The sequence below is a fragment of the Oryctolagus cuniculus genome, chromosome X (genome assembly GCF_964237555.1).
Source record: "Oryctolagus cuniculus chromosome X, mOryCun1.1, whole genome shotgun sequence".
In the NCBI taxonomy this organism is placed as follows: domain Eukaryota; kingdom Metazoa; phylum Chordata; class Mammalia; order Lagomorpha; family Leporidae; genus Oryctolagus; species Oryctolagus cuniculus.
In genome coordinates, this window is record NC_091453.1 from 103541908 (window position 1) to 103563483 (window position 21576).

Here is a 21576-nt window from a genome sequence, read left to right on the forward strand (position 1 = left end):
CAGTGAGCTAAGCTGCCACATGCAACACCTGCATCCCATATCGGGGTGCCAGTTCAAGTATCAGTTGCTCTATTTTGCATGCTGCTCCCTGCTAATGCGCCTGAGAAAGAAGTAAAAGAGGCTAAATGCTTGGGCCACTGCCACCAACATAGGACACTCAGATGAAGTTCCAGGTTCCTGGCTTCAGCCTGGCCCACCTTTGGCGCCTGCAGCCATTTGAGGAGTAAAACAGAAGATAGAAGATAATTATCTCTCTCTCATAAATAAATACATAAATAAATAAATAAATTTTAAAATCTTTTTTAATAATCCACACAGAATAGTTTACAACATGGTAAGAGATAAATATCTCTTGGTGATTTCTTGGTGCATCATTAGTAGATTCTTTTTTAAAAATATTTATTTATTTTATTTTAAAGTCAGATTTACAGAGAGAGAAGGAGAGGCAGAGAGAGAGAGAGAGAGAGATAGAGAGAGAGAGAGAGAGAGAGAGAGAGAGAAGTGTTCCATTTGCTGGTTCACTCCCCAGTTGGCCACAACATCCGGAGCTGTGCCGATCCGAAGCCAGGTGCCAGGAGCTTATTCCGGGTCTCCCATGAGGGTGCCGGGGCCCAAGGTGTTGGACCATCTTCTACTGCTTTCCCATGTCTTAGCAGAGAGCTGGATGGGAAGTAGAGCAGTCGGGACTCAAACCTGTGCCCATATGGGATGCCGGCACTGCAGGCGGCGGCTTTATCTGCTATACCACAGCACCGGCCCCCATTAGTAGATTCTAAATATATACTTGAGCCTGAAGCAATTACCCAATCTCTTCCCTCCCCCATTCCTCCATCCTTCCCAGATTCTGGTGATCAATATTTCAAATTTTGATCACGTCTGTGTATCTATCCATATCTATACAGATATAGATATACCTATGTATAGATATAACAACTCTATTTAGGTATAAATATGAATAGATATTAACATATACATATAACAGAAAATGTAACATTTTTATTTTAGTGTCTGGATTATTTCACTTAATTCTCTGGTATCCAGTTCCATCTTTTTTGCTACTAATGTCAGAGTCTCATTCTTTTTTATGAAAGAATAATAATCAATCATAGACATATATTGCATTTTCATTCTTATTTCATCCATGGATGGATACCTAGGTCAATTCCCTTTCTTGCTATTGTGAATAGTGCTACAGTGAACATGGGAGTGTGAGTGTCTCATGTGCTGAATTAGTTTCCTTCAGATTTATGCTCTGAAGAGGAATAGCTGGGTTATATGGTAGATCTATTTTTAGATTCTTGAGGAAACTCCACACTGTACTCCATAATAGTTGTACTAATTTGCAACTAGTGTATAAGGTTTCCTTTTGCTCCACATCCTAACCAGAATTTGTTTTTGTCTTTTAACGATAGACTTTCAAACTAGAAGTGAGATGATACCTCATTGTGGTTTTGATTTGCAGTTCTATGATGGCTAGTGATACTGTTTTTTCATGTACTGGTTCCCCAAATGGACAACCAGTACATGTAAAAAACACTCCCATGTTCACTGTAGCACTATTCACAATAGTAAAATAGGGAATCAACCTAGGTAGCCATCTGTGGATGAAATAATAAAGAAAATATAATATATGTCTATGATTGATTATTATTCTTTCATAAAAAAGAATGAGACTCTGACATTGGTAGCAAAAAAGATGGAACTGGATACCAGAGAATTAAGTGAAATAATGGAACTAGAGACCAGTGAATTAAGTGAAATAATATATATATGTGTGTGTGTGTATATATATATATATGTATAACTTGAGTGGTAGAATCAGTTTCAGTCTTAATTTTTCAGCCTAGAAAACAATTTACCAATTTTATTTTTGTTAACTATTTCTGACCAATGTCTCACAGCCTGTACGAAAGATTAGATTGCTAATTTCAATGTAATCCAAGTTACATTGGGTTTGCATATCTTGAGATAACATTAATAAATTTTCCAGTAACAATATACTTTTCTTTCTTGAGATTATGTTACTCCTGTGGTGCACAAGAGGTTTCCTATAGAGGATCACTTCTATGTAATTGTAATCTGCTTCTTGAAGTATTGGGCTAAAACAGATCATGAGGCTTCATCTTAACTCAGAGGAAATAAACACTGATTGATGACAGTTGTTTACAATGGAATAAGGTAGGGTAACAACAGTATACTTGCTATTTATTGACAGTGGGTTATACTAATGTCAGGAAGAGAGTCTCCATATAGAAAAATATTCAGACCAACACATGACATTTAGTTAAGCTTCTGTAAATTTCCTAGATATGAAGGAAGCATTGCATATTCTTCTGTCTTCCAGAAGAATAAACTAATTTGTCATGAATGGTTCTGTTATTCATGAAAATCACTTGATGGAACTTTATGGTCATCCTGGATTGTTGAAGGAAGTTTTTCCCTCACAGTTCTATTTGAATCAGATAATCAGGGTCTTTATTCAAACAGAGACAAAATTCTCCATGATAGATGCTCAAAATTTGCTTACTTTCTCTATTTTCACTGCTGCTGCATTTTGCTTCTTTTCATGCAACTTATTTATTTCATATATCATCTAATCAGATAAAAAAGAATCCATTCCAAGAGCCCCAAGGGATTCTCACAAGTAGCAAGTCTTTATCAGAGGTCTTTGATATTGTCTGATCAATTAATGACTCTTAGTGGGAATTGTATTCACTGGAAGACGGTGACTAAAAAGATAGCTATTTGGGGCAAATCAATCATACTTGATGTATTTATAGAGACAGCTGTGCCTGCCTGACTGATTTCTTGAAGGATTCTTAGGAAATAGTTCTATATTTATCTTCTTAATATCATAATCAGTTGCCATACTGGTAACTTGTTCATAAATTGCTTAGAGATCTCATATAGTGCTATAATTTCTGTGATTATTATTTATAAATCCGACTCAACCAGGGACTTGTGTTGTAGTGCAGTGTGTTGCCACTTCCTGCAAAACAGGCACCAGTTCCTGTCCTGGGTGTTGCACTTCCAATCCTGCTCCCTGCCAATGTGACTGGGAAAGCAACAAAATATGGCCCAAGTATTTGGGTCCCTGCCACCCACATGGGAGACCTGGATGGGTTTTCAGGTTCTGACTTATACCTGGCTCAGCCTCAACCATTGTGGCCATTTGAAGAGTAAACCATCAGATGGAAGATCTCTTTCTCTCTGTCTCTGCCTCTCTCCCTCTCTCTCTAATGCTGCCTTTCAAATAAATAAAATAAGCCCCCCCTTTAAAAATATTTATTTGAAAGGCAGCATTACAGAGAGGGAAGGAGGGAGGGAGAGAAGGAAGGAGAGAGAGAGAGACAGAGGACACAGAGAAGAGAGAGAGAGAGGAGAGAAAACTTCCATCCGCTGGTTCACTACTCAAATAACTGCAATGGCCAAAGCTGGGCCAGGGCGAAGCTGGGAGCTTGGAATTTATCTGGGTCTCCCAGGTGGGTGCAGACGGCCAAGCACTTGGGCCATCCTCTGCTGCTTTTCCCAGGCATATTAGCAAGGAGCTGGATTAGAAGTGAAGTGGCTGGGACTAGAACCGGTGTCCATATGGGATGCTGGCACTGCAGGAAGCGGTTCAACCCACTGCACTGCACCATAGCATTGGCCACCAATACCTCCATCACCATTTTTTAAGGCCTAACAAAAGTTATGAAATAGAATGTTTACTCGGCTAGCAATTATTATTGTTACTTAAATCAATAGTTTTAAAACTATTCTCTACATCAAGAGTAATGTATACAAAATAGAGAATGTGGAGCAAGGAAGGAAAACAAAGATTTGAATAACACAGAGGGATAAAAAGTGCAGGAAAATCAAATAATTGTCTAGCTTTTTTACTTTTCTGTTTTTTTCAAAGTCACATTTTTAGATAAAAGTAAATAAACTGCCTAATTAATTTGCACATAGTAGGCACTCAGTGCATTTAAAACATTCCCAGAAAACACTACAATTTATATAAAACAGTGTCATTTTGTTTGACAATCTGACACTGAAAATGAGTCTCACTGACATTTAAACTAAAACAACAACATATAACCAGGCCTTTATAACACTCTACTATCAAGCATATCATTACATTACAATTATTACTGCATGTATCTTTCTACCCTACAGACTATGATGTCTTTGTGGGTGAAGGTTATGTTTTCATGATATCTTTGTGACAAACTGCTTCTTGTACAGAGTAGGAACTCAGCAAATACGTGCTGAATAAAAGGTTGGTAATGACAACCTTCCATTTTTATGAAGGTGAAGGTTGAAACTTACAATCATCCATCCTTCAGCAACCACAAAAGATGAAAATAGAGCTGCCATCCTTTATTAACCTGATTATATATACATCAAGCAGCACAATATTTTTATTTTGTCATTAAAATGCATATAATTAGTTTCAAGATTGCACATGTCTAATAAGATGATTGTGCTATTTAGGGGACTTTTAACTCTGCCCGAATGTCATGAAATATATGCATGCATGTTCTTTCCAGATCATTTCAATAACAAACTATAATTAATGCTTCCCTCATAATTGGAAAAAGCATCTAAGTATAGTGCCTATTAAGTTTAATATTCAAATTTACAAATGTTTCAATTTTTATTGTAAATGAGACTTTAAAAATCATATAAAATAAAGCCACAAAAAGAAATTTGTAATCATGTTACAAGGTGCATACACGGTAGAAAATCAAACTGACATTCTATCACCTATGTATGATAATTATTAGGCCTAAAATCCAAATTACATTATTCTGTTTGCCTTTTTTTCTAAAATTTCTAGTTTATATAAGCATTTGTGTTTGTTCACATCATAGCACATAATTTAAGTGCTCCACTTACTTTGATAAATAAACTTCTGTATTTATTTTTGCAAGCATGAATAATTACATTGAGAGTCACAATGATTGTACAACTGAGCACTAGAAGGACTAATACACATAAATTATAATCACTTTAGAACTGGCCTTTGGCATAATTGTAGCATCAAAATTGGTGAGAGTAAGCTATGATAGGCCTCCAATATAATTTATATGAACAAGTGCTGCATGTAAAAATGGTAATATCTTTTAGCCTATTTTCAATGATTGTACTACTTTCCAAGAAACCCTTGCACAATTGCTAATATTATTTCTTAGGAGTGAATGGGCAATACTGAAAATGCTCAATAATGTCAACAAATATATAGTTTTGACTGAAGAATCAAAGCGTATACTGGAAATGAGAGTATTATTTAAAAGCATGGAATATTTCACATTCAAGTTGTTACAATAAAAACTGTCCAAACTACTCATTTTCTTCTCAAACTTGAGAGGGACTCATGCAATAATAATTGTGAACATTTTATAGAATATAATACTGTAATGTAGTAAAATAACTTAAAGAAATAATGTCATATTATTTGTTCTACACTGAAAATAAATAAAGGGGCAGGAGTTTGGCATAGCTGATACCACTTGAGATGCCAACACCCCATGTCAGAGTGCCTGCGTTTGAGTCCCACTTTCACTTTTCATTCCAGATTCCTGAAATTGTGCACCCTAGGAAGCAGCAGATGATAGCTTTAGCATTTGGGTTCTGCCACCCGCAAGGGAGACCCAGATTGAATTTTGGCTCCTGGCTTCTGCTTGGTCCGGGCCTGACTGTTGCAGGAAATTGGGGAGTGAACCAACAATGTGATATTTCAATTGTTATGTCTAGCTGTATCTCAGTCTGTTACTCTGTTCAAATAAATAAATAAAATGTAAATAATATACATAGGAATAGATAGGTAGATATATTGAATAATTGTAAGTATTACTATCTAATTTAGATAACCTTTATATACATACATATATATATTTAATCTGGCAAATATTTATACATACAGAAAAAGAAAACACCAAAATGGGAATTCATCCATATGATCAACATAGACATGTATAATTTGAATTTTATCTTCCTGTAGTTGCAGTTCAAAATTGCAGCTAGCTGACTTCTTTCATATTGGCTAATTAACCCTATTTTTGACATTTTTCTTTATTTAATGAAGGTCAGTGTACAAGAATTTCCTTTACTTCATATTTCGTAGCAATTATTCATAATTTATTCATGCACTATTTGCTCATAACTTAGAAATTCTTTTAATTCCAATTGCATTCCACAGGCACTTTATAAAAGCCCTGTGAGCAGGAAATGTCTGGTATGATTTGCTTGCATAAACAGTGACTTGTTGAACACTTAATAAATAAACATCTTATTAATAGCCATTAAAAACAAGTGGCTGTTGTAATTTTCCATTTATGAAAAGCTAAATGTTAACTTGCAAAGAAATCCATATATTCTTAATTTCAATGTAAACAAAATATAAATATACTAGAAATCAAGTCATTTTTATCATTGGAAGAATGATGATTTCACTGAAATTGGGTTTACTATTTTTATTAGCTAACATATTTAGTTTAGCTGTTTGAATCATAATATCAAAGTCAAGTCCAATAATAAAATAAATAGTTCCTTGATTAAAATATATTTTAAACTTAAATGACATTTAATAATTTTAATAAATATATTGCAAAATTTTTCTTCGATCACCCTCCACAGTTTATGACATCCTTTCTATAGTACATACAAAGGGTATCTTTTTTGAATGCACAATATTTTTTCATAAATACAACTTTAGGAATAAAGTAATCCTTCTCACCGTTATCTGCTCTCCCACCCACACTCCCACCCTTCTTCCTCCTCCCTTTCCTATTATCATTCTTATTTTTTACTAAGCTCTTATTTTCAATTAACTTTATAGACATATGATTAACTTATACTAAGTAAAGAGTTCCACAAATTTTATGGAAAAAAAAAAAAAACTGTCCCTCACCATTTGAGACAAGGGTTGTTCAAAGTCATTGCATCTTGATGTGTTAATTTCACTTCTATAGATTACCTTTTAGGTGTTCTATTAGTTATTACAGATCAGGGAGAATAAATGGTATTTGTCCTTTTTAGGACTGGCTTATTTCACTGAGTATTGAAAAGTTCATGGAAACTGTGTATTTAAATTATGAAATTCGTGAAGTTTGTATACCTTAAATAAAAAGTTTCTGGGGGAAAATTATGCATATCATGAATGAAGTTAACTTTATAATGCAATCAACCATCTTTTAAAATGCTTTTTAAAAGAATTTATTAATACATTAGGTTCTCATGGTCATATAAATGCATATGAGAACATATATGTGAGGTGATACATTTATAAAAAGTTTATGAAGTTGCTGCCAAAATCAAGTTATAAGTCAAAATGTGTGTGTATAATGATAGATGCTCACTTATCACTATAAAATCTTTTTGTCGCTGTGTTTTAAGAATGATGTTGTGGGCCAGTGCTGCGGCTCACTTGGCTAATCCTCTGCCTGTGGCGCTGGCACCTCGGGTTCTAGTCCCGGTTGGGGAGCCAGATTCTGTCCCGGTTGCTCCTCTTCCAGGCCAGCTCTCTGCTGTGGCCCAGGAGTGCAGTAGAGAATGGCCCAAGTCCTTGGGCCCTTCACCCACATGGGAGACCAGGAGGAAGCACCTGGCTCCTGGCTTCAGATCAGCGCAGTGCGCTGGCCGTGGCAGCCATTTGGGGAGTGAACCAATGGAAAAAGGAAGACCTTTCTGTCTCTCTGTCTCTCTCTCTCTCTCACTGTCTAACTCTGCCTGTCAAAAAAAAAAAAAAAAGGAATGATGGTGTGTTTTTAATTTTTTTTCTTTTTTGGATTTGGTTTGCATTTTTTCAAACAAAAGGCTCTTTTTTGAATAGAAGTTTGCTTTTAGTGTATGAATGTACTAGCATAAATAATTTGAGATGAATGCCTGATAGCTGACCATAAAGTGTATGGTTTGGAGAGCTTAGTAGGCCACAGACTTTGTTAGAGAAATTGCAGTTGTGGAGAAAGGGTTAGGGTCTTAGAAGTAAGTGTGTCGTTTCTATTTAGAAATGGTGTGTCCAGTGTGATAATGACAGACCATTGTAAGAACTGAACACTTGAAATGTGACTAGTCCAAACTAAGCTATGCTAACAGAGTAAAATACACACCATACTGCAAATACTTAGCATGAAAAAATAATGTAAATGTCTAATGCTTGGCACATAATAGACCATAGTAGAGACTGTACATTGTTCACTCTAGCCATTATCCCCTTTCTGTTAGAATATTTGTAAAAGCTTAGCTGAACACTTTAATACACTGCTACAGATTACACTTACCAGCTTCCTTTACAGCTAAATGGTACTATGCAGCCTGCTTCTGACCAATGAGATGTAAGTGAAAGTGACATACATAACCCCTTTTAAAAGATGTAAAATATCATCTCCTCTTCTTCCCCCTCTTCATGCTAGTTGGGATTTAGACAGGTGGTGAGAGTAGGGTAGCCATCTTAAGCTACAAAATAAAAGCTATATTTTCAGGGTGTCAGAGCAAAACGATGGAATGGTTTGAGTCAAGAAAACCATAGGATAATCATGTCGACTTCAGAAAACTTATCTTGTCTACTTAAAAATACTGCATGATTCTCCATGGTAAATATAGAATTGCCTTAGTGTATGTATCCACTTTGGGAGTAATGGGCACTCAGGTTGCATCATATCTATTTCAATAAGATGAAGTTCCCATATGGATCTGTGTGAAGATTTCTTTGGTATATTAGCCAGGAGAAATATTCCTTGTTAATGGAGTATAAATACATAACATTGTCCATGTAGTGTCAGATTTTTCTCTAGAATACTTCCTCAATTTACACTCCCTTTTGCATGCACTTTGGGGTTAGAGCAGGTGGTTAGATGCCATTTCAATCAATAGTAATGTCCTCAATTTGCATTATCAGAACTGAAGAAGGGAAAATCATCCTCACAAGAGTTCCTTGGGGAGGGAATGGTACCTACTTTTGCTCTCCATTGTAGACCCAGTGACTGACACATAGTAGTATCTCTATAAATGTTTGTTAAAGAAAAAAACATGAGTGAAAATTCACAATTTACAAAAATGAAGTTTTAGATTCACCAAAAATATCATGCCATGTGTACTTGAATCACATTTGTTAGGGAAAGCATGGTGGAATATACATTTCTGCTTGAAACACATACCTCATATACCTCTCACGTTGTTGCCTTGCTTACTTCTTCAGATCCATACACAAACATTACCTTCTCATGGAAGACATTCATGGTCATCCTATCTGAAAGACCAGTCCCTGCAATGATCATACTAAATCACATTTCTTTTTATTTCCCAAATACTGAAATTTGAGTATACATAAATGTGTGTGTATTTGTGTGTGTGTATGAGGACACTTCAAAATATTTGTGGAAATGGAATAAAAAGGTTTAGGGATGGATGTTTGACATAGTGGTTAACATGCCACTTGAGACACCTGCAGCCCATATTAGAGTGCCTGAGTTCAATTTCTAACTCCACTTCAGATTTCAACTTCCTGCTAATGTGTACCCTGGGAGGCACCAGGTGAATTATCAAGTATTTGTGTTTATGCCACCAATGTGGACTACTTAGATGGAGGTCTTGGATGCTGGCCCCAGCATGGCTTAATTGTGGCTATAATATACATTTGGGGAGTGAACAAGCAGATGGAAGGTCTCTCTTTGTCTGCCTTTCTGCTCTCACCCTTTCAAATTTAAAAAATATTTTAAAAACTTAGATAAGATTATTTGGATACAAAAATGTTTGGAATTCATCAATAAGTTTTTAAGAGATTTAGATATTAATTTGATAGGCAGAATGAAAGACAGGAAGGGAGAGACAGAGATCTTTCATCTGCTGGTTCACTCCCTGAATGACCACAAGCCAGGGCTGGGCAGGCCAAAGCCAGGAGCCAGGAACCTCAGCTGGATCTCTTACATGGGTGGCAGTGGCCCAAGTACTTGGGCTATTTCCATTGCTTTCCCAGGCGCATTAGCAAGGAACCAGATAGGAAGTGGAGCAGCCAGGACTTGAATCAGGCACTGCAAGATGGGACACCAGCATCACAGGCAGTGGCTTAACCCGCTGCTCCACGATGCTGGTGTCTCATGTATACTTTTCTAAAATAATATGATTTCCCATTAACTTTTGACAATCCCTAGTATTTGTGTGTGTGTGTGTGTGTGTGTGGGTGAGAGAGAGAGAGAGACAGAGCGAGAGAGAGAGAGAGAGACAGAGCGAGAGCGAGAGTGAGCGAGTGAGAGAGAGAGAGAGAAACTATCTCAGGAAATTTCAGTATAAATTTCAGGATATATGTATGCATTCTCTGTCCTTCCCAATTAGATGTAAATTCCAAAATCAGACAGTTATCCCCTCATTCCCTAGATTGGGATTGTAACTGACAAATAGTAAGTTCTCAATATATTTGCCAAATGAATAAACTGTCCTATAATTAATCAATCATGGTTAATATGTATGAAATGAATCTATGTAAACTAACCATGCTAGGCACCACAAACAACTAAGAAATATCGAACAAATGCATGCTTTCAGACTCCATTATAGTCTGGTGAAATGGAAAAGACAATACATACACAAAGCTAATAATGCTAGTCAATTAGAGAAAACTACCTTTAAGTGATTATTGGACCTCATATGCTGGGAAAACTATATATCAGATTCACTGAGAAAATGGGATTTAAACTTGAACTAGAACAGAAGTAGGAATAGTGAGAAATGGTGGCTCTCTAGAGGAAATAAACTGCATGAACAATTCAAAGACAAAATATTTCATCAAATCTGCACACAGTCTTCCAGTTTCCAAAAGCATTTTAATAAATATTTTATCATTTCATCCTCACAATTATTGAGGTTGGCACAGAGGATATGAATGTCCAAATTTTACTTCTCAGGAAACTGAAGATTGACATCAATTTGCCTAAGGATACTTTGCCAGAGTTGGATGAAGAATTCAAGGTTTCTGATTCTTAATCCAGGGCCCTGTCCTCACAATAATAAATCAAGCATTACACATATAGGACCTTGTTTCTAAATATAATTAGGAAGTGTTTCTCCTTGATGTGTTTGGATAACTGTTGCTGATTGTGTTTCCATTACCTGTGTTTATTTGTGTTTGTCTAATCTCCTCATTATACTAAACACCTTCATAAGGGTTGGGTTATAACCTCTATTTTCTTTGTAATTTCCACAGAATATAGGACAATTGAGAGGCACTTATTATTGTAAAGCAACATCATAAAAAATGAAAACAAAATAAGTTCTAAAAATGCACTAGAAATTAAATTATGTGTAGATTAAACTACAGCGATATGTACACACAGAAACACATAGGCTACATAATGGCATCAAGGACAGATGGTTTTTCTACTGCCAGAGTCTACTCAGGGATTTTAAAGACATCAGTTTATTTTTCTTATCACAGACTAAGGTCAGAAAAATTAATATTTCTGTTGCAGATTTTCATAAACAAAAGATAATCTATTTTGTTTTTATCAATCAGATGTTAAAATATTTAATTACTACTCTACACTTTAGGGCTAGTACACTAGAAAAGCAGGAACAGAACTTTTTTTTCAAAATAGATTTTATTTATAAAAAGGGAACAAATTTAAATAGTTATATATTTTCATTATACTTGAAAGACATACACACATGTACACACATACACACACACAGAGAGAGAAAGAGAGAGAGAGAGAGAGAGAGAATCTTTCATCTGCTATTTAATTTCTTAAATGCCCACAAGAGCCTGGCTGGGCCAAGCCAAAGCCAGGAACCTGTAATTCAAACTGAGTTTCCTGCATAGGTGGTAGGGACTCAACTACTTGAGCTGGAAACCAGAGTGGAGCTGGGATCAAACTCAGGCATTCTGATGAGGCATGCAGGAATCTGAAGCTACATCTTAAGCACCGTGCCAAATCCCAACTTCATGTTTTGTTTTTATATAAAAATTTTCATGAGATGTCACTGAACTAAATAACTTGGTCCTAATTTTCACACTTAAGTTGAAAATAAGGAAAAAAAATGACTCCTGATAGACTCTATATCTAGGATGTTTCTCCTATTTCTCCATTTCTTTTTATTCTTTCAGATTAGTGACATAAATTATTCTTATATCTTAGAAATTGTTGCAAGGTTAGGGTCATATTATGTAATATTTTAAAGTAATAGTAATGAATAAAATATAATTGATATACAATTTAAAAGTAATATAAAAATAATAAGCAGCATAGCTAAAGTTGCGACATTAATATTTGACTACATATTTTCAACCACTACACTAAAATAGCTTTCAAAGCTTGCATTGGGAAAAAGTATGTCTATAGTTATTGTTGAAGAATTGGAAATCACTTCCACATTAGCCTTTTAAATATATTTTTCTTTTTCTTTTTCTTTTCCTGGAACTCTATGGGCACAGTGTTGAGGTATTCATGGCATACTTTCATCGTGGCATATTCTCATCATCAATCTATACAGGGCAACTCACTTCTTAATTTTACCTATTTATTCTTGTTCTCCATTCTCATTACTCCTATTGGCTCTCATTCAAATATGTTTAATATAAACCCTTCAAAATGTGTGTAATTTTCAAAAATATCAGCATTTTGTATATGTTTTTATATGGATTAGTGTGTTATAGAGGTAATTTTACTTACTGATCATTTAATTCAAAAATTTTTAAGCAAAAGCTATTTTCTTATTTTTCAACCTTTTATTGGAATTTTGATATTATTTTCCACATTTTATTATTGTTGCTATTTAATTATCTTATAAATAATAGAAAATGCATTTATAGTTTTCAAACATATTGCAAACTTGAATGAATTTTAGAGTGAGCCTTCAGATACCCACCACCCTAATTCCAGAAGAAAGATTTTGCAATACTTGATTTATCACATATCTATCCATCTTTTTAATCTTCAAACATCTATTACAATCTATTACTCATCTATTTTTTTCTGTTGGAAGATTTTAAAATCATTTGCAGACATTTGTACTCTATAACCTAAATATTTCAGAATATATATTGATTAAGACTCAATATCTGTTAATAGTGATTTCTATTTAAAATTTACATAGATGGGGTGCATGTTGTGGTCTAGCAGGTTACACTGATGCTTGAATCTAGCCCTGGATATTTCACTTCTGATTAAGTTTCTTGCTGATGTGCCTGAGGAGGCAGTAGATGATGGCCCATATACTTGGGTCCCTGAAACTCACATGGGAGATCCGGGCGGAGTTGTGAGTTCTGGCTTTGATTTGGTTAGGCTAGGAATTTGCAGGTATTTGGGGAGCGAACCAGTGAATGGAAGATTCTTTCTCTCTTCCCCTGCTCCCATCGCTCTGCTTTTCAAATCAATCAGTCAGTCAATGTACATAGATGAAATGCACAATTCTTTCTATGTATATTTGTTGATCCAGCCACACTCAAAATACAGGAAATTACTAGTACCTCTAATTTTCCCTCATATCCCTATGACATAAATCTTCTGTTCTCATTCTTAAGATTATCATTATTATTATTTTTAAGTACGAATTAATTTTGCCTGTTCTATAAGATCATATAAATGGAATCATATAGTACATAATGTTCCATAAAGCTTATTTCTGTTAGAATTGTGTGTCTTTTATTACAGAGTAGTATTCAACAGTATAAGCAACCCATCACTGAAGCACACCTTTGAAGTTTCTATCATTTGGCTATTATGAACAAATCTGTCATGAAAAATCCTTGTACAATTGTTTATGAGAACATATACTTGCATTTCTACAGGGAAACACCTAAAAGCAAAATGAATGTGCCATACTGTAGACATAAGTGTAGAAGAAACTCCCAGACTCATTTTCAATCTGACAAAACCATTTTATATTTCTACTAACATTGCAAGAGAATTCAAGTTTTTCCACATCATAAACAATTGGTGATATCAGTCATTGTAACCAAAGCTAGTAGTAACTTGTGTCTTTAATCTGCATTTCCCCAATGACTAATGATGTGATCATTGACCATTCATATAATGTATAATTTCAAGTGTATATTTGAACATTTTGTTCATTTTATTTTCTGGATTTCTTTAAAATTATTTAAATATTGAATTCTAGAATTTATTTATATATCCTGTATACTATTCCTTTATCAGGTACATAGTTTGTGAATGCTTTTTCCTATGTTGTGACTTGCCTATTAATATATTTAATTGTGTCTTTTTGATAAGCAGAAATTTTATATTTTAAAGAATCTTCATTTGTTACCTTTTTCCTTTATAGTTATTCTTCTCTGTGATCTGTCTAAAAATATTTGCTTACCTCCAAATCACAGAAAGAATTTTTATGCAGCTTTCTTCTAAAAATTATATCTTTTCACTTTTTAATATTAAGTCTTAGACTCATATAATAATTATTATTTTTGAAATGAGGTAAAAGTTAATCATTTTTATGTTAATGTTAAGTTATTTTAGCTTCCTTTGCTGAAAAGCTTTTCTTTGTCCCATTGGATCCCTTTGGTGTCTTTGGTGAAAATAAAGGGTTATAAAAGTGTGGATTTATTTCCTTTACAAGCTTTCTATTCTATTGCAGTGATCTATTTTTGTTTCTAATGGAGAAACCACATATTTTTGAGTACGGACTAAATCTTGAATAAGAATTAAAGTTTTCAACTTTATTCTCTTTTCTAAAGATTACTATAGATTCTCATTTCCATGTGAACTTGGGATCAACTTGTTACTTCCTATAAATAAACTTCTGGGGTTTTACTTGAGATTTTTGTTGAATCTATACATTAATTTAGAGAGAATTGACAACACCATTGATTCAGAGCCATGAGTATGTGGTATAACTTCACATATTAATGCCTTCCTTATTTTATCTCAACTATATTTTATTAATTTTTGTCGAAGTCTTTCACAAAGTTTTTGTCAAAGTATTTTTCCAAACATTTATATATGCCAATGTTTTTGTAAATGGAATTGCTATGTTTTCAATATCATTTTCTATGTTTCTTACTAATATGTAAAATATTATTGTTTTTTGAATATTAACCTGTCATTCCAAAACTTTGCTAAATTTACTAATTACTTTTAGTATTTGTATTATAGATCTCTTACATAAATAATCTATAAATGGATAACTTTACACTTCCTTTGTCAATTTTATGCTTTAATGTTTTTTCCCTTTTTTTGTATTGGCTAAGACATGCAATCTGACCAGCATTGTGGTTCAGCTGATTAAGCCTCTGCTTGTATCACAGACATCCTATTTTGTAATACCAGTTCAAGTCTCAGCTGCTCCACTTCCAATCCAGCTCCCTGCTAACGCACCAGGGAAAGCAGCAGATGATGGCTCAATTACTTGGGCCTGTGACACTCATGTGGGAGACCTAGATGAAGTTCCTGGCATGGATTCTGCCTTGCCCAGCCCTGGCTGTTGCATCAGGCATTTGGCGAGTAAAGCAGTCGATGGAAGATCTCTCTCCCCTCTCTCTCCTCTCTCCTCTGTTCTGCCACTTTCTTTCAAATTAATAATAAATGAATAGCAAATGAATAAATCACTTTTATAAAAGGAATTCTGGCTGATGTTGAATAAAATCAGTGAAAGGAGGCATCCTTGCCCTGTCTTAGTCTTAGCGGAGGGGAATGCTCAAATTTGTACCACTTAGTAGGGCGCAAGCTGTAGATTTTACATAGTTGCCTCTTGTCAAGTTGAAGAAGTTACTTCCTATTTCAAGTTTGTTAAGAAATTTTATCCTGAAGGAATGTTGACTTCTGTCAATGGTTTATCTGCTCTAGCGACAGTCATTTTTTTCTCTTCTATCCTATTAACTGGAAAGATATATTAGTTTTTTCTAATGTTAAACAAAACTTCATATTCCAAGAACAGAAGCTCCTTATCTTTTTATGTATTGTTAGACTTAATTTATTAATATTTTCAATATTTTCTTCTATGCTCACAAGGAATATTTGTTATTACTCTGTCCAGACTTTATCAAAATTTGGCTGCAATGAGTCTGGTTCCCTTCACTTTCTGAATTATAAAAAGTTCAATTTCATTAATAGATATATAACTATTAAGATATTCAGTTTCATCTGTGTCCACTTTGATGCACTGTATAATTCATCTAGCATATTCATTTTACCTATATTGTCAAATTTCTCAGCAAAAACTTGATAATAATATTATCCCATTATCTTTTAATATCTCTAAATCTTCAGTGATGTTGCCTTCTGCTTTCCTGATATTGGTAATTTGGCTTCTTTGTTCATGAGCAGTCCATCCATAGGTTATTGTAAAAAAAATGGTTTTGCTATTGTCTATTGTTTAAAATTTCTATGTCCTTAACATCTGCTTTCACTTCTATTACTCCTTGCTTTTACTTAATTTAATTCATTGTTCTTTTTCTAGTATCTGATGGTGGATTCTTATGTCAAATATTTCAAAAATTTCTTTTATTTCTAACACATGTATGTATAGCTATATATTTATTTCTAAGCACTGATTCAACTAAAATTTTATATCATTTTGATAATAGCCATTCTATGAGGTGTAAGTGCTGTCTCATAACAGTTTGATTTACTTTTCCCTGCTCATTTAGTTGTTGGTCACTGGTATTTCTTCTGTTGAGAACTCTCTATTCAGGTCCTTTGCCTATTTCTTAACTGGACTGGCTTCTTTGTTGTTGTTTTCTGTTTTTGTTGCTGATTTTTTGAGTTGCTAATATATTCTGTATATCAATCTTTTGTCAAAAAAGTAGCTTGAAAACATTTCTCCTGTTCTGTCAGATGTGTTTTTACTCTATTAGTAATTTATTGTTTCCTTTGCTATACAGAAGTGTCTGGGTTTCACATGTCCCATCTTGTTTTTGTTGCCTAAGAAACCATTAAATCAGGGTTTCCCCTATGTTTTCTTCAACAACTTCAGTTTCAGGTCTTACATTTGGGTCTGGCTCCTGGCTCTGGATCTGCCCAGTGATGGCCAGGGCAGCTATTTGGGCAGTGAACCAATGGAGGGAAGACCTTTCTCTCTGTCTCTCTCTCTCACTACAACACTACCTTTCAAATAAAAAAAAAGAAAAAAAAAGAAAAGACTATCTTTTCTACAGTGTATGCTGTTGGTAGATTGGTACAAAAAAAGGCAAAAAAAATCACATACAACCTCTTGTTTTTGCATGGACTATTTTATGAGTTTTTAAAATTCCATTCCATTTGTCAATATGTCAGTTTTTATGTTAGTATTGTGTTGTTTTGATTTTTATAGCTTTGTAGTGTGTTTGGAAATCGGGTATTGTTATGATTTCAGCTTTCTTTCTTTCTTTCTTTCTTTCTTCATTCATTCATTCATTCATTCTTTTTTTTCCCTTAGGATCACTCTGGTTACTCTGGATTCTGGGCCTTTTGGTATTCCATATGAATTTTAGGATATTTTTCTAATTCTGTAATTAATATCATTTGTATTTTGACTAAAATTGCATTGGATCTGTAGATTAATTTGGTAGTATAGATATCTTAATAAAATAATTCTTTCAATCCATGAATGGGGTAGATTTTTCTATTTGTTGGGTCTTTAATTTTTTTTCACGGTTTTATCATTTTCATTGTGGAGATCTTTCACTTCTGTGGCTAATGTATTCAAAATATTTGATTTTTGGAAGCTGTCATGAATGAAATTTCATTTTTTTTATACATTTTTTTTGTTTTTTAGTTTCTTTAATACAAATCAAAATGCATTTTTGTTACATATCATTTTAGCAAGCTTAACATTCTTTTCAATATAGGATGACTGAATATAAGTAACTTCAACGCTTCATTTTCAAAAACAATGTTTTGTTTTAGAGAGGAAGCAAGTCATCAGTAAGATACATGGTCCACAGGCTATTACTTTCCATTACTTCAGAGCATGTCCTCCAGCTTAAAATTTGGTCCACTCATATATATATTCCTCCTATAACAAAAATAAATTAAACCTTATAATTGAAAGAAAAATCCAGCAATCAGAAACATTTGGCATAGGCCTCTGAGTGAACTTGAGAAACAAGTTAGGATGTGTTTCAAGTGTATGGAGGAACATAGAGAATCTACCTAGAACCATATGGCAGGACGATGGGCCTGCTGCTACTGGGATTCTTCTGCTTCCCAGGGGGATGGAAAGTGCATGGGAGAGTGCTGAAGACTCGCAGCAGACACAGAATCACTTATTCCAAATAAACCAATATTCAATACAGACTAATATACAACAACAGTAGAACAATCTTGACAGCTATGCCTAGAAAGCCAAGTTGTAAATTTAGAACAGGTACCTCAGCAGGAATATTAGCAACATGTTTGTAAGACTTTGAAGGTGAAAAAAGTCACGATTCATAGTGGGTACCTGTTGCACAAGTATATCAGCTTCCAGGACATTGGGGGACAACAGAGAAAACATAAAGTAAGGATAAACTCAAGCTGTTTAATCTTCCACCATTCTCTTGAGGATTAAACCCAGGCCACCCTTGGCCACTTGCAGGGGTGTCTTTTCTTCTTTATTTTCTATGTAAATACTTGCTCCTTGGGACACCAGCAGTTTTGCCTCTTCCACTCTCTCCTCATCACAGGCTAAGTGTAGAGGAGTGTTGCCCTCAGTGTCTTGCATGTTTGTGGATGCTTTGTAGTGCAGAAGGGTATGAATCATCTTCAAGTTACCCTTGGCTGCTGCTCGGTGCATTGATGTAGCCTCGTAATGGTCCTTAGCGTCTGGATTAGCACCGCCTTCCAGTAGCAGGACAGCAATCTCGTGCGTATTTTTGGAAGCTGCGTAATGTAGGGGAGTGCAGCCATTTTGATTGACAGCGTTCACTTGAGCACCCTTCCCCAGAAGCGCTTTTACAATCTCATCCCGGCCGGCAGAAGCAGCGATGTGAAGAGGAGACCAACCTGCATCGTCTTTATCATTCACTGGCACTCCAAGTTGCAGCAAGAATTCAACAATTTCTGTATGTCCAGCTGAGCATGCCCAATGCAATGCGGTTCTGCTGTCCTGGTCAGTTCTGGTAGCCAGGGATTTATCGGCCAGGATGCTCTCCCTCAGCTCCTCCAGCTTCCCGCTGTAGGCCAGGTTGCAGACCATTAGGTTAGACACATACCCCTCCATTTCGCTTGCCCAGGATCGCCCCTTTTATACATTTTTGACATAACATATTTTTAATTTACATTACTAACAAAAGCTCGTAGCTCTACTAAATAAAAGATTTAACAAATAAAAAGTAAAAAGACCATAGTATGCCAGAAAAATAGACAAGAACTATAAGCTAATCAAATGAGAAATTGTTCAACTTCACTAATAAATTTTCAAGTAATCACAACTCATTAATACTACAGCAGTATATGCTTCCTATAAGTTTGCTTAACAAAAATTTAAACCAAAGTTTCACAGATTGCAGTGTAGAATGTTACAGATACTTGTATGTTGATTTTTTTAGCTTGTGACTCTCCTGAGCTGGTTTATCAGTTTGTTTTTTAACTTTTATTTAGTAAATATAAATTTCCAAATTACAGTTTATGGATTACAATGGCTCCCCACCCCCATAAATTCCCTCCCACTCACAACTCTCCCATCTCCTGCTCCCCCTCCCATTCCATTAAAATCAAGATTCATTTTCAATTATCTTTATATACAGGAGATCAATTTAGTATATATTTTGTAAAGATTTCATCAGTTTGCACCCACACAGAACATAAAGTGTAAAATGCTATTTGAGTACTAGTTATAGCATTAATTCACATTGAACAACACATGAAGGACAGAGATCCTACATGAGGTGTAAGTACACAGTGACTCCTGGTGTTGACCTAACAAATTGTCACTCTTGTTTATGGTGTCAGTAATCACCCTAGGCTCTTGTCATGGGTTGCCAAGGCTATGAAAGCTGTTTGAGTTCGCCGGCTTTGATCTTATTTCGACGAGGTCATAGTCAAATAGTCAAAGTGGAAGTTCTCTCCTCCCTTCAGAGAAAGGTACCTCCTTCTTTGATAGCCTGTTCTTTCTATTGGGATCTCACTCGCAGAGATCTTTCATTTAGTTTTTTTTTTTTTTTTTTTTTTTTTTTTTTTTTTTTTTTTTAGCCAGAGTGTCTTGGCTTTCCATGATTGAAATATTCTGATGGGGTTTTAAGCCAGATCTGAATGCCTTAAGGGCTGATTCTGAGGCCAGAGTGCTGTTTAGGACATCTGCCATTCTATGAGTCTGCTGTGTATCCCACTTCTCATGTTGGATCATTCTCTACCATTTTTATTCTATCAGATAGTATTAGCAGAACTAGTCTTGATTATGTGATCCCTTTGACGCTTAGACCTACCAGTGTGATCAATTGTGAACTGAAATTGATCACTTGGACTAGTGAGATGGCATTGGTACATGCCACCTTGATGGGATTGTATTGGAATCCCCTGGCACATTTCTAACTCCACCATTTGGGGCAAGTCCGATTGAGCATGTCCCAAATTGTACATCTCCTCCCTCTATTATTCCCACTCTTATATTTAACAGAGATCACTTTTCAGTGAAATTTAAACACCTAAGAATAATTGTGTGTTGATTACAGAGTTCAACCAATAGTATTAAGTAGAACAAAAAATACTAAAAGGGATAAAGTATTAAATTGTACATCAACAGCACAAGGGCTGATCATGTCAGTGTTTCTCATAGTGTCCATTTCACTTCAACAGGTACCCTTTCTGGTACTGAGTTAGTTGTCACCGATCAGGGAGAACATATGATATTTTTCCCTTTGGGATGGCTCATGTAACTCAGCATGATGTGTTCCAGATTCCTCCATTTTGTTGCAAATGACCAGATTTCATTGTTTTTGACTGCTGTATAGTATTCTATAGAGTACATGTCCCATAATTTCTTTATCCAGTCTACTGTTGATGGGAATTTGGGTTGGTTCCAGGTCTTAGCTATTGTGATTTGAGCTGCAATAAACATTAACATGCAGACAGCTTGTTTGTTTGCCAATTTAATTTCCTTTGGGTAAATTCCAAGGAGTGGGATGGCTGGGTTGTATGTTAGGGTTATATTCAGGTTTCTGAGGACTCTCCAGACTGACTTCCATAGTGGCTTAACCAGTTTGCATTCCCACCAACAATGGATTAGTGTCCCTTTTTCCCCACATCCCCGCCAGCATCTGTTGTTGGTAGATTTCTGTATGTGAGCCATTCTAACTGGGGTGAGGTGAAACCTCATTGTGGTTTTGATTTGCATTTCCCTGATTGCTTGTGATCCTCAACATTTTTTTTGCCTGTGTCTGTTGGCACTTTGGATTTCCTCTTTTGAAAAATGTCTATTGAGGTCGTTGTCCCATCTCTTGAGTGGGTTGTTTGTTTTGATATTGTGGAGTTTCTTGATTTCTTTGTAGATGCTGTTTATTATTCCTTTATCAGTTGCATAGGTTGGAAATATTTTTCCCATTCTGTTGGTTGCCTCTTCACTTTTCTGACTGTACCTTTTGAAGTACAGAAACTTCTCAATTTGATGCAATCCCAATTATTAATTTTGGTTTTGACTGCCTGTGATTCCAGGGTCTTTTCCAAGAAGTGTTTGCCGGTACCTATATCT

The 21576-nt window shown here is 35.1% G+C and overlaps 1 pseudogene; it reads right to left on the minus strand.

Annotated features, from left to right (window-relative positions):
* Positions 1–17655: 17655 nt before the first annotated feature.
* LOC100355234 (26S proteasome non-ATPase regulatory subunit 10 pseudogene) lies at positions 17656–19126 on the minus strand (annotated as a pseudogene).
* Between the last annotated feature and the right edge of the window lie 2450 nt (positions 19127–21576).